The 14,155-nt window shown below is 39.4% G+C and overlaps 1 long non-coding RNA gene across 1 annotated transcript; it reads right to left on the reverse strand.

Annotated features, from left to right (window-relative positions):
• Positions 1–8,820: 8,820 nt before the first annotated feature.
• Positions 8,821–12,196, reverse strand: LOC123502075. The gene is made up of 2 exons (XR_006673789.1): positions 11,580–12,196; positions 8,821–10,241 (listed from the first exon to the last, which is right to left on the reverse strand). It is a non-coding gene; the product is annotated as an uncharacterized LOC123502075 (long non-coding RNA).
• Positions 12,197–14,155: the final 1,959 nt, after the last annotated feature.

A 14,155-nucleotide genomic window follows, 5' to 3' on the forward strand; every position in this document is an offset into this window, starting at 1 on the left:
CAGACATCTTCCTTTTCTCAGCTTTTTACTATGCGATCTTGTGCTTCGGATGTCATATTCTTCTCTCAGGGTCAGTTTCTCATTATCCACTTGGTCCATTCCGTTGATCAATTTATAAACTTGTATCAGGTCTCCTCTCTCCTTCTTTGTTCCAGGGTTGGTAGATCCATAGCCTTTAGTCTCTCCTCATATGTCATCCCTTCAAATTCTGGAACCATTCTTGTAGCTATTTTTTGTAGCCTCTCCAATTTCCTTATGTGTTTCTTTTTATGAGGGGTCCACACTACTCCTGCATATTCCAATCTGGGTCTTATTATAGTACTTATCAATTTCTTCATCATTTCTTTGTCCATGTAGTGAAATGCTACTCCAATATTCCTTAGCAAATTATATGTTTCTCTAAAAATTCTATCAATATGGCTTACTGGTTGATTGTTTTCTTCCATTATCACTCCTAAGTCCTTTCCCTTTTTGACTTTCTGTAGTTCTACTCCATCTCCCATCTTATAGATTCCCACAGGTCGTCTTTCACTCTTTCCCATTTCCATGACATGGCTTTTGTTCACATTGAATTCCATTTCCCACTTCTTACTCCATTCCCAGATCTTATTTAGGTCTTCTTGCAGTATTTCACAATCCTCCTTTTGCTTTATAACTCTGCACAGTTTCGTATTGTCCGCAAACAGATTTATGTAGCTGTTCACTCCTGGCATGTCGTTAATATAAATGAGGAAAAGTATTGGTGCCAATACTGACCCCTGTGGCACTCCGCTTTCTACTGCTCTCCACTTGGACTTCATATCTTTAACTACCGTCCTTATTTCTCTCCCCCTCAAATAATTTTCTATCCATCTCAATGTGCTTCCTTTTAAGCCACCCTTCTCCTCTAACTTCCACAGTAATCTTGCATGTGGCACTTTGTCAAACGCCTTTTTTAAATCCAAATAAATACAGTCAACCCATCCCTCTCTTTCTTGTACTCTATCAACTATTCTAGAATAGAAACTCAATAAATTAGTTACACAAGACCGTCTTTTCTAAAACCAAATTGGCTATTTGATATTAATTTGTTGTCTTCAAGGAACTCGATCCATTGTTTCTTTATTATTCTTTCACACATCTTGCATATTACACTAGTTAGTGATACCGGTCTGTAATTTAAAGGTTCTTCCTTCCTTCCGCTCTTATATATGGGAACCACCTCAGCTCTTTTCCATTCTACTGGTACTGTTCCATTTTCTATTGAGCATTTTATGATGTTGTATATAGGACTTGCTAGTTCTTCCCTACATTCTTTCAGTATTCTGCCTGAGACTTCATCTGGTCCCATTGCCTTCTCTTCATCCAGTTCCTTCATTAACTCTTTTATTTCAAGCTTGGTTACTTTAATCTCTTTCATATAGATTGTCTCTATTACCCTGTGGCCTCTCAAATTTGGATTCCTTAGTAAAGACCTCCTGGAATTTTTATTTAATAGTTCTGCCATACTTTTGGGTCTTCCACCATCCCGTTCTCTCCTTTTAACCTTTCTATTGTTTCTTTTTGCCTAATTTTTCCATTTATGAATCTATAGAACAATTTTGGTTGCTCCTTACATTTTTCGACAATGTCTTTTCAAGTTCTTTTCCTCTTCCTTCCTCACCTTAACATATTCATTTCTCGCTGCCTTGAAGTTTTCCTTATTTGCTGGATTCTATTTCTCCTCCACCTTTTCCATGCTCCATCTCTTTTCTCCTTTGCCTTGGCACACCTTGCATTAAACCAATCTTTCTTTCCTTCTTCTTTAGGTCTATATTTTGGGACATATTCCTGACTCCTGTTTTGTATATTTCCAAAAATAAGTTATATTTGTCTTGCATTGTCTCTGAGTTTTCCATCTCCTCCCAGTCTACGTTTTTAAAATAGTTCTTGAGATTCTCAATATCAGCCTTTCTGTAATTTAATCGGTCTCCTTTGTATGAATCGTCTCTATCTTCCTTTCCTCTTCTATATCTATTTCTAATATTGCATGGTCACTCTTTCCCAATGGGCACTTATATCTTATATCATCATTCATTTGTATACCCTTGTAAAAACTAGGTCCAATCTTGCCGGCTCGTCGTTTCCTCTGAATCTTGTGCATTCCTTTACTCTCTGGTCCATCATATTGTCTATCATTAGGTTCAAGAATCTTTCTCCCAGGCTTCTTCCCCATACCACTTTCATAATTTTCCCAGTCCACTTCTTTACAGTTGAAATCTCCTACTAATATCACTTTTCTCCTTTCTTTAACGATTCTCGTTAGACTCCTTATTGTGTCATCTATCATGTCTTTATATTCTTGATTGGTCCAGGAATTTGTTTTTGGTGGCACATATGTTACAATGATTGTTAACTCTATTTTATTAATATGTATCTTAATATACAGTACTTCTGCTTTTCCTGATTCCATTTCATTTATCACTATCTCCTTCCTTAACATAATCATGACTCCTCCTCCTCCTTTACCCACTCTGTCTCTTCTCCATACATTATACCTATTATCCAAGTCTATTTTGATTGCCTTATTTAGTTTTGTTTCAGCCAGGCATACAATATCTGGATTTTCTTTCTTTATGTATATAATCTCTTAATTCTAGTTTACTTGATAAAACCCCGTCTATGTTCGTATACATAATTTTTTTTAGTCTTTTGCCTTTATCATTTTTAGTTAAACTTGTTCCACAAAAACAACTATACACATTCTCCATGACAAGTAGTAGTATGCATTTCTTCAATACTAGAATCAACATTGGATGGTTGTTTTGACACTTGAGAGATTGGCTGTATACTGAGAGTGTAGGCAGTCAGTGAATACTTGAGTATTGGTAGAGTTGAGAGTTGATAGAGCGGTCCCTTCACACGACCTCACTGGTGACTGGCACCAGTTGCCTCCCGTGCCTTGTAGTGGAGCCTTTCACACTGTGGGCACTGCGCTGTAGTGGCATGAGTGAGTAACCGCTGCTGGCAATGCTCTTGTAGATGTTGGCCGTTACCTGTGGTCACCCATGATTTGTCAGTGTTAAGCCAGTTTATGAAAAAAAGTGGTATCTTCAATGAAAGGGATAGTACATAATGGAAGGTGATGGAGTAAAAGTAAACACAACTTACAATCTGTGGGATACAAATATACGGCAATTTGGGATCAGTAATGCAAAGAGAATCAGCTCCTTTGATGCCTCATTCTTTGTGACAATCTTGAGGGATGGCACAAGGCAGTGTCAGCCATGTGACCTCTTACCCGGTGTGGCAGAATGAAATGTCCAAGGTGTCCGGATGGTGCATTCAGTGCCAGGTGTGCATGTCATCACCAACTTGCAGCCGCCATGCCTGCTACATATTCCCAAAGACTGGACCAGTGTCAGTCATCCTTGACCCTTGACTGGTTATAGGTTTGGTTATAGGCTTTAGTATTAGATTGGGTTAGATTTAGATTCCTGAATAGGTAAGATGATTCTTTAGAAATGTATTTGAAATCATTACAATGATATTGATAGATAACTTTTTAACAATAGCAAATGAAAAACGAAATGTTACCAACTACAACTGAACAGTGATGAACATGAGCTACGTCACAACCTACCACACTGGCCCCTTCACACTGAGGTGGCAGTCACTGGTGGTGGTGGTGTAAGTAAAATGGACCTCAAAGTAAATATTACATTAGATTGTTGAAAATAGCAATGATTATTAAGTATGCTTTTTATGATTGCAGATCATTCTTGTGCCTCTGACCAACAGTCTTGGAAGTTGCAGCACAAACCGGTGTAATGTAAGTGATCAGAATTTCATCAGTCAAGACTGCTTCTGACTCACAGAATAGTAAAACTCTTCAAACCTACCACTTTATTACTTAGAAATTGACATAATAATGTAACAAAATATTAATTAAAAATTCCATTTTGAATTTAAACAAATTAAAAAATAGGAAAAAATTAATGCATCTTAGATGTTACTGACTCAACCAGTACCTGTTGTGTGCACCCAGCATTGCTCACCTGCATTCTCTTTAGAAGTGTCTGCACACTTAGGAAATGTGACTTCACTCTCCAGCACTCACTGGTTCATCTTGGTATGTTGCCGAGTTGTCTCACTCGCTGCCCTGTGCCTGTCCCTCACTTACCCACTTGTTGTCTGCTTGCTTGTACCTTACATTCATTCTGTCAGCTTCAGCATCCAGCATCCATTTCTTTAGCTGCAAGGTGATGAAACTGAAGAGCCTGAGTCTGCATGATAAGTTGGTGTTGGTAAGGTAAACATGCACTCTCTTTGTGCTGAGTTTGACATTAAGTTTTTTATGAAATTGAGAAAAGAGGAAGATTTGAACCCATCTTCAAAGTTTAGAAGATCAAAGCTCTTTAATGACAAATAAGAAGAGAATCAAGACTGTCAAAAACTTTGTTGTGGATGATGTGGTTTTTAGCTGGTTCAAGCAGCAACAAGTAGCTGGACTTTGTTGGGGGGAGGGGGGCTAGATATATGAAGTGGTGATGCAAGGGTAGCCAAACACTTGAAGGTGGCTGACTTCAAAACCAGTTCCTGGTGGTTGTTTGCTTTTTTGAATTGACGCTATCTCTGGAGTGGTTTAGAGTGGTAGCTAGTGGTGATGAACCAGTGTGTGTTATCTTTCCATCAGAAGGTTTAAGAAGAGCCTGGTTTTATTCACTCCCAAATGTACAGTAGTGATGAGACAGCCCTATACACTCAAGCAGCAAAACAGGAAAGGCACATCTCTGGAAAGAACAGGGTGTTCATCATGTGCTGTACAAATGCTGGTGACTCCCACAGGCTGAAGTCCATGATTGTAGTTAAGGTACAAAAACCACATGCTATAGAAAATGTCATGGATAACATGCCTGTTATTAATAAGGGGAATTCCCTGCTCATTTTCAGGGACAATATTAAGGCCAACCTCATGTTGGACAGTGCCCAGCACATTCCAGTACTGATTAATTGATGGCCCATGGTGGAAAATTCAAGGCCAATTTTACTTCACCTGACAGTCCCCTTAGCCAGCCCATGCATGGGTCAGGGCCTCATGGAGCATTGTGAGCATCTCTATAGGAACAAACAGCTGGAGGAGTGCCTTGTAGAAGAAGAGGAAGAACAGGAGGACACAAGGAGGGCTAGGTCACCTGTGAAGTTTAGTTCCTGCAACATGAAAGACACTGTACACTGCTAGTCAGAGCGGAAGGCGCAAAAGGGACAACAACTTCCACGCTGACCAGATTTCATTCATCCCTTCTTAACTCCTAAACATACGGCGGGATTCGTTGTATGTCACTATCTGACAACTCTGCAGCTCTAGTAGTCAAAGTAGATGATATGTTTCCTTAGTCAACATTCGTCTGTGGTTCATGTGATTGCATTTGAATTTTCTTTCACCCTCCCTCATGGGCCCTTTTTGTGGATGCGTGAGCTTACCATTGTGGCCTGTTACTACCTTTTATAGGAGCTAGGAAACTAATTACTAAGGCCCGAATCTCAGTCATTTGTGCCTCAGTGAGGGAGAATAAGTCAAATCAAGAAATTGCTGCAAACACTGGCAAAGGTCTTAGAATTGTTCAACGCTGGACCAAACTTTATCGTGAGGGAGGAAGAGACGCTTCGCCACCACCTTATAAGCCTGAAGGGTGTAAGCACAGTGTGACCCAGAAAACTCTGAACATTATTCGAAGACAGCTTTAGGCCAAACCTCGCATACACAGCAAGGAACTTCAGGCTAGGAACCCTCTGTGCTGGGTGGGGTGAGTGAAAGGAGTTTGCAGAGATATGTGAAAGGCCACATGGGATAATGGAGTTGCCGTGCACTTTCAAAACCTTGCTTTAGTCATGAATACCTTAACAGTAGGCAAGAAGTTTGTGTCTCAGCACAAAGATTGGGATTTAGGTAAGTAGCGTAGGGTACTTTGGTCAGATGAGGCAAGCTTTCAGATTACAGACAACCAGAGAAACCGTGTGTACCGCAGACCCGGTAGTAACTGTCACGATCCACGCTACACAACACCCCATTAAAACCCAGATTCTTTGATGGTGTGGGGTTGTTTTTCTTACTATGGTCTTGAAAAATTAGTGTTTTTGCCTAAGAATGTTCGTATGAACCAAAATAACTACTTTGAGCTAATTCTAGATGAGTTAGATGAGTGTATGGAAAAGTGCAATGCTGATACCTTCATGCAAGATGGTGCACCGTGCCATACGGCAAAGTCAATTGTTGACTGGTTTGATTTCTGCAATGTCAGCCTTTTAAAACCTTGTCCCGCAAGTTTGCCAGACCTTAACCCTATAAAAAATCTTTGGGCGTACATAAAACTGAAGCTAAAGGAGAGAAATACCTCTTCCCTCCCACGCCTCCAAGCCACTATTCAGGACATATGAGACAATATTGATGCTCAGTATCTCCACAACTTAGCTCATTCACTTCCCAGGTTCCCAGGAGACACAAAAGGTCAAGAAGGTATGAAGGCACCCTATCAATTACTAGTTTAGGTGAATACCCCCATTAAAATATATTTTCTGTGTCATTAATTTCATTCACAAGATGTCACAGGTAGGCGCCTTCCGCTCTGACCAGCAGTGTACAACTGGGCTGAGGTGTGGAATAATCTAACATCCACCACTGAGCAATGCATGCAGAAAAATGCTTAAGAGAACTGAGTTTGAGGTGGATTTCACTGGTTTAGATCCACAAGACTTGACACTGCACAAAGAAGGTGAAGTTGATATCACTGAAGGTGATGTTAAGGAATGGCTTGAGAGTGACACTCTGGCACTCTGGCTGAAGACTATTGCTACCAATTAGAGGAGAAAATGGCAGCCAGTGTAGTGCAGGAAGCTGCTGCTGCTGCCACTGCTGCTTCTCATACAGCTGAGGATGAAGACCAGCCAGCCAAGATGAAGTTATCATAGCTGTGTTATCATCTTGACAGGGCTTTAGAGGGGCTGGTAGGACATCAGTTTAACATCTACAATGACAGTCTGAGAGATTAACAAAGTGCTGTCATCAAGAGGCACAACATTTCACAGAAACAGATAAGAATATCAACATTTTTCAAGCCCAAGCCTCAAAAGACATTGACAAGTTTGAGTGACAAATGCAGTGAAATGTTGTGAAGTACAGTGGAGACTCAGTACTTGAACGTCTAAATACTTGAACTTTTCAATTCTTGAACTCAAAAGTTTGATTTAATACTTGAAAAAATACCTTATAGTTGAACGTCCACATCCATGGGTGTAAACAAAGGCTCCTTGGCGTGCCTGTTCCCCCTCCGCCAGTTGTGACTTTTGCTGCCACAGTCAGCTAAATAGCATTCTTCTGCTTTCTATCTATAGTTTTTCATTTATAGACTTATATTAACACCAAAGGCTTATTAGTGGTGAAAATATTTTGTAATCAAATTGCTGCACATTTGGTCGTATACAAAGCTCTGTCATCTCCCTTCTCACAGCTGCCATTGTACTGTTCTGATATCGTTTCACTGGTAATACTGGTATTACTGGTATTACCGTAATACCGGTATACCGATGCCGATGCGCAACATTAGTCCTGCAGCAGTCTTGAGAAAAACATTATTCTTCTGTGTTGTCAGTAGTTTTTCATTTATAAACTTCGGATGGCACCAAAGGGGCTTATTAGTGGTGAAAATAAGAAATCTGGTGAGAGTGCAATTGTTAGTGAGCCACAGCCCTCCACTACTGGATTCACAGGAATCACACCAGGAGAAATTTTACAAAGACATTTTCATGGATGGTGACTCATCCTCCAGTGACCTCCCTCCTCCTCCCCACCTTTCTCCCCTCCTCTTCTAAATTATCCATCACCAGCCTTCACTTACGGTATGTATAAATCAAAATTGTAAAAAAATATACTTGAAGTTTTGCTAAGATTAGAATGAATTACCGGATTTATAGGTTTCAATAGTCGAACTTTTTAATACTCAAATATCCATTTGGAATGAATTAAGTTTGAGTATTGAGTCTCCACTGTACTTGAACATTTCAATACTTGAACGCAAAAGTTCGATTTGATACTAAAAAAAATACCTTATAGTTGAACGTCCACACCTGTGGTTGTAAACAAAGGCTCCCTGGCGTCTCGGTTTCCCCCTCCCCCAGTTGTGACTTGTGCTGCGCTGCAGTCATCAGAATAACATTCTCCTGCATTCTATCTGTAGTTTTTCATTTATAAACTTACATTAACACCAAAGGCTTAATTATGAAAATATCTGGTAATCAAATGGCCGCACATTTGGTTGTATGCAAAGCTCTGTCATCTCCCTTCTCGCAGCCGCCACTATACCGTTTTGATACCGTATTACTGGTAATACTGGTATACCGATGTCGGTGAACATCCTTAATCCTGCCGCAGTCTTGAGAAAATGCAACATTCTTTTGCGTTCTGTTGGTAGTTTTTAATTTAGAAACTTCGGATGGCACCAAAGAGGCTTATTAGTGGTGAAAATAAGGAATCTGGTGAGAGAGCAATTGTTAGTGAGCCACAGCCTCCACTACTGGATTCACAGGAATCACACCAGGAGAAACTTTACAAAAACATTTTCATGGATGGTGACTCATCCTCTGGCAACCTCCCTTCTCCTCCCCACCCTTCTCCTCTCCTCTTCTAAGTTATCCATCACCAGCCTTCACTTGTGGTATGTACAAATCAAAATTGTAAAAAGAAAAAATACATTGAGATTTTTTTATAAATTTGAGGTTTTGCTAAGATTAGAACAAATTACCTGATTTATAGGTATCAGTAGTCGAACTTCTTAATAGCCATTTGGAACAAATTAAGTTTGAGTATTGAGTCTCCACTTTATTGCTTAGTACATTAATAATTGAGGCCTCAGTAGAATGTAAAGAGTACATTGATAAGTGTTCAAATGTTGTCAATTTCTATTGTACAGTACAATGCAGAATAGTGCAGTGTATTGAAGTGATTGTGTCTGTAACACAATGCAGTGTTGAGAGTCCCAGCCAACATGTACAATTCACCTTACCACAAGGCCTCCCTCTGCTTAGACTACATCACTGTAGCAGCCCCTTCACTGGCAAGTTAAGTTGCTTTTAAGCCATTATACTGCTGCTGTGTAGTGCAGTGTTTTCAAAATTTTGATTGTTTATAGGATGGAAGGGATATTGGAGATTTGCATAACTCTGAATACTGAATAACTTGGCCAGATTGGAGCTGCTACTATGCTGAGTTGTAAGGGTTTTACTGCACTTGAAGGGATGTTTATAAGTCTTGTAGCAATTGATCAATTTATACAAATGTGCTTGTTCCCTTTTGATATGTACGTTTTGTAGGTAATTTGGTTTATAAAATTTGCTAGTGGTGCTGTACTCTATGCATGTAGGATGAATGCTTGATACTGTTGTCTTATGTACAGTATTCATGAGAATGTGGCACCATCCCAAGACAACAGTCTCCTGTCAAGTTATAAATAATCTTGCTATATTCTGTATCACAAATTTTGGTAAAGGAATTTTAACACCAGGTTTGTATATAAGTTAGTGTTGTGTGGTGATTGTTCTGCAAAATTCATTTGCAGAACAGTGTTAAAATGTTCAGTGCAATACTGTCCATAGAGCAGACCAGATTGTCATCATCTGGTGTGTTGTCAGCTGTTCTAATGAGACTTGCTGTCATTTTTATAGTGTGTTAATGCCAGAGCTGGGGCAAGCATGTGTTTTCTACAGAGCAGGGTGTCTCTATAACCTATAAATGTCGGCCATAAAAGTATGAATATTGTTTGCTATGTTGTATTTCTTAACAAGTGATTGTAAATTTATGAATTTGTATTTTGTATGTACAATTGCAAATGCAAACTAGTTCACAAATTCTTCATAGTTGAATGTCGTTATGGTGCCACAGACTGCTGTCTTATTTGTAGTACAGTATGTTTCACACTTAAACAGCACATTTGTCATTCACAGAGAGGCTCATCCCACACACACACTTGACTGCTGGTGGTGCAGGAAACAAGTCAGGCACAGCAGGACAGGCACCAGCCATCAGCACTGATCAGGGGCAGCAGGACACAGACACCAGCCATCAGCACTGATCAGGGGCAGCAGGACACACGCACCAGTCATCAACACTGATCAGGGGCAGCAGGACACACGCACCAGCCATCAACACTGATCAGGGGCAGCAGGACACAGGCACCAGTCACCAGCACCAGTCACCAGTTCTTGACAGTGATTCTTGGCCACTCATTTCCCTGCACAGCAAGATGTTTTTAGTCACAAAGATTAACAATTTAGTGTTATCCATCCACAGTGTCACTGAAGTAATTACTGTTGATATTGATGTTGATGCAAAGAAAAGTTGTTTAAGGATGGATTGCAAGTACATATCTTGTTTATATAGGTGCCCTGTAAATTAGGGTACATAGTTTGGAATTTGATAGTTCAAGTAGTTCTAAGTCAAAAAGACTCTATACACACATGCTGCATTTTGCTTTATTTTGTGATAAGTTAATATAGAAATTTTGTGTAGTGAGTTTTTGCTCCCTCTTGGTGGGCCTCCACGAGCCCTTTTCCTACCTCCCTGGTGTATTATGTTCCCAAATATTGCCTGGGAACATTAAAGTATCTTTAATTTAAAGATACTTGTGTTGTGTATTCTGTCAGAGCCTTACAAGAAACAGTTACCAAATGACTATAGTAAAATTAAATTGCACTGACCCACAGGAGGAGACCAATAATGCGTGTGATATATTTCTCATTACTTTAAGGACAACAGAATAACAGTTCTTTATTCAATTTAATGCATCACTTTGCTAAAAAAAAAAAAAAGGGGGGAGTACAAGAGACATGAACATCTCTGCATGTGGTTATGTCGTAAGAAAATTAAATACGGTAAAGGTGCTGGCTATAAAAGTGAAAATTAATGAGACTTTCGATTTACATATTATTTACTGTTAAGTCCTATCAAGTCTAATGTAATGAGTGGTGAAAAGAAGCATAAGATGAGACATATTATTTCAGTTATTGCCCCAATCTGAACTTATTTATTGAAGACCATTGGATGAAGAAATCTTTTCTTCCTTGGTCTGGCTGTGCAACACACAGTAAGACAGGGAAGCGTCAGTGTGTCCTTCCATCATGGCGACCAGATGAGTAGCGAGTTAATTTGCATGTGCGTGGTGACCCAACTCTCCCTCTTCCCCAGGGAAAATCTCGCCTTGGGTCAAGTGGTAACGTCCCCTAACCTGATATGCCACATCGTCATACATGTACATGAAATACCTTCATTTGATTTGGTATGTAACACTTATTTTGTATTACCTGGTATTTAATGAAATAGTCAGAATATTCTTAGAACACTGTTTGTTGATAATATATTCTTAGAACACTGTTTGTTGATAATACTATGATTACAGGGTGAATGTTTTGGTTGGAGAGCTGGCAGGATGGTGAGCAACACCCTATGGGTCAGTACAATTTGGTTTACTTTAATTAATTAAATTTCTTGTTGCATCAGTGAAGAAAATGTACAGGTAACAAACCAATACAATGGTTGTTGTGCTACTTTTTAAACATACATGGCAACTCACTTGCTTCACTATGACTGGCTGGCATCTGTGCCACCCATTTAAATGCTTCTTTAGATAACGATATTCTTTCAAAGTGGTGTCAAGGCATTTTGTTGGGTAATTATTTTTGTTTCTTTCTGTATTTGTATTGTAGTGGTGGCAGAGCTTTGTGTTGTCATTTGGACGACACTGTGTTGAGCTACAGTCCCATCACAGAATGAATAACAGGTCTTGAATGTCCTCACAAGAATATCATGACAGAATATTGAAGGTTATCAAATGTGAAAGGAATGTTCACTGTAACAAAACACTTGTGTGACCTTGGGAGTCAGCTGATGCCAAGGCTTATCAATGGATGTCAAAATGTCAACTGTCAGTGTCAGTGGTGAAGCGGTGACTGTAGCAAGAAGTTGCCATGTATGTTTAAAAAGTAGAATTTAACAACAATTGTACTGGTTTTTCTTCACTGATACAACAAGTAATTTAATCAATTAGTTACTTGCTAACCGTTTCCTGTAAGACTGAACGTGTAAATAACACAAAATAATTACATCTTAATGTCACCAGGCAATATTCAAATACATAATGCACTGGAGAGGTGAGGAGACACGTGGTGGAGCAAAACCCACTACATAGAATTTCTATGTTTGATTTCTCACAAAATACAGCATATGTGTATACAGTCATTTGGACTAAGAAATACTTGAACTGTCAAATCCCAAAGTATTTATGAAATGAAACATTCTGTAGACCTTAATGTGAGTCTGTTAGGATACAGTGACAATACTCACTCACTCACTCTCACTCTCTCAAACCCACAGTATGTATATTAACCATGTACATTCACTCACCACAGCCATTTTCATATAAGGGCCACATTCTGAAACATCTTAGAAAGAAAAATGTGGTTTAAGCTGCTGTGGTTTGTAAGAGAGTTTTTATTATTTAAGTGACAGATTAGCAAGTTTTCTATATTTTTAAAAGTAGAAAAAGTCTTGAGATCCTGGCTGGTCATCTCTGTGGTCTTTGAAAATAGTTATGGTGAGATAGCAAAATGTTTCTTAATGTGGCCCTATACCAAAATTATAAGGGTTGTCTATACAGCAGATCTTGAAGTTTTCATAGAACAGCATAAGAAAATAAGATAGCCACAAGAAGCATTTAATCAGGTCTACTTGTGGCAGTCCCTGTGTTAGTTTAATTCTTGCTGCATTGTAACTGACCAAATATCCTTCCTGCATCAGATCTGATGCACTGACTGCAACAGATACTGAACCTTCCTTTGTGGCCATCATGGTTATATTTTTAGTCATGGATTTTGAACTCCACAATCATCCATATTATGTTCAACACACACTTCGTCCATTCCATTTTGTAACCTTCCTCTAACTAGACAAATGTGTAGAGTGAGTAGTAGTAGGGAAACACAAGGTATGTACTATATTCCTCAACGTTTCAGTTATACAACTGTCTTCAGATGGAATGAGTTACAGATGGAACGTTGAACGTTGAAGGGGGGGATAGAAAAGATGGGTGAAACTATGAAGAGTAAAAGTTGGTGGGAAGGGAAGTGTTGAGGGCAATAGTGGGAAAGGAAATAAAGTGGGAGTGTAAAGATGACGGACAAACCGTCTTGCTAAGTAATTTTTTAAATTTTTGCTCACCCTTGCGGCTTACTTTAGTCAATAATTCATAATCAATGATTAATAATCTGTGCCTCTATCAAACTGATGATATATTTTTATATATATATATATATATTAGTTTCCTGCTTTGCCTCTTCCTGCTGCCGGTTGTCTGCAGACATTGCCGGTGTACACCACCCTTTGCCAGGGAGGGAAAGTGGTAACGGGAGCCGCCATGCTCTACACAACCGCTAGAATCCACACCACCTCCCCAGCAACTCAGGGCGCAGAGCAGAGGGCGCATGAAAACTGTCATAGTGTGCTGTGTTTTGTTTGTGTATGTTTTTGTATTTGGAAAGGTTAGATTAATTGGTGGGAGTTTTTATGGAGATACTGGTGGATGTAATGTTTCCCCTCAACCTTCCTCCGCTGCCGGTTGTCTGCAGACATTGCCGGTGTACACCACCCCTTGCCGGAGAGGGAAAGTGGTAACGGGAGCCACCAAGCTCTACACGACCGTTAGAATCCACACCTCCTCCCCAGCAACTCAGGGCGCAGAGCAAAGGAGAGAGAAAACCATCCTTGTATTTTGTCTGTTAGTTGTTATATTGTGTTCTAGGCCATGTGTGGTTGGTGTGTTGTATGTTTCATGTCATATGTCTCCAAGGTATGTATTTCTGGTCAGTCTGCTATTTTGTGAACATGGGGGATGGGTTAATTTTGTTAAGATACGTTATAGGTTTCCGAAACCAATTGTGTTCATTTTCGTGTTCGTAATCATCGATTGCTGTAATGTATGTTGTATCCTTAAGGACGTTCTCTATTTTTTGTTTAATTGTGTTTCCTCTTTTATGGAATGTGATGTTTAAAGGGTCAAGGTTTGATAATGAGTGTAGTTCCTGTGTTGTTTTGTGTATGGGTATTTCTCTTGGTGTTCAAACCTTAATGCTCTGTTTTGTATTCGTTGTAGTG

This window comes from Portunus trituberculatus, chromosome 10 (assembly GCF_017591435.1).
Source record: "Portunus trituberculatus isolate SZX2019 chromosome 10, ASM1759143v1, whole genome shotgun sequence".
NCBI classification, from domain to species: domain Eukaryota; kingdom Metazoa; phylum Arthropoda; class Malacostraca; order Decapoda; family Portunidae; genus Portunus; species Portunus trituberculatus.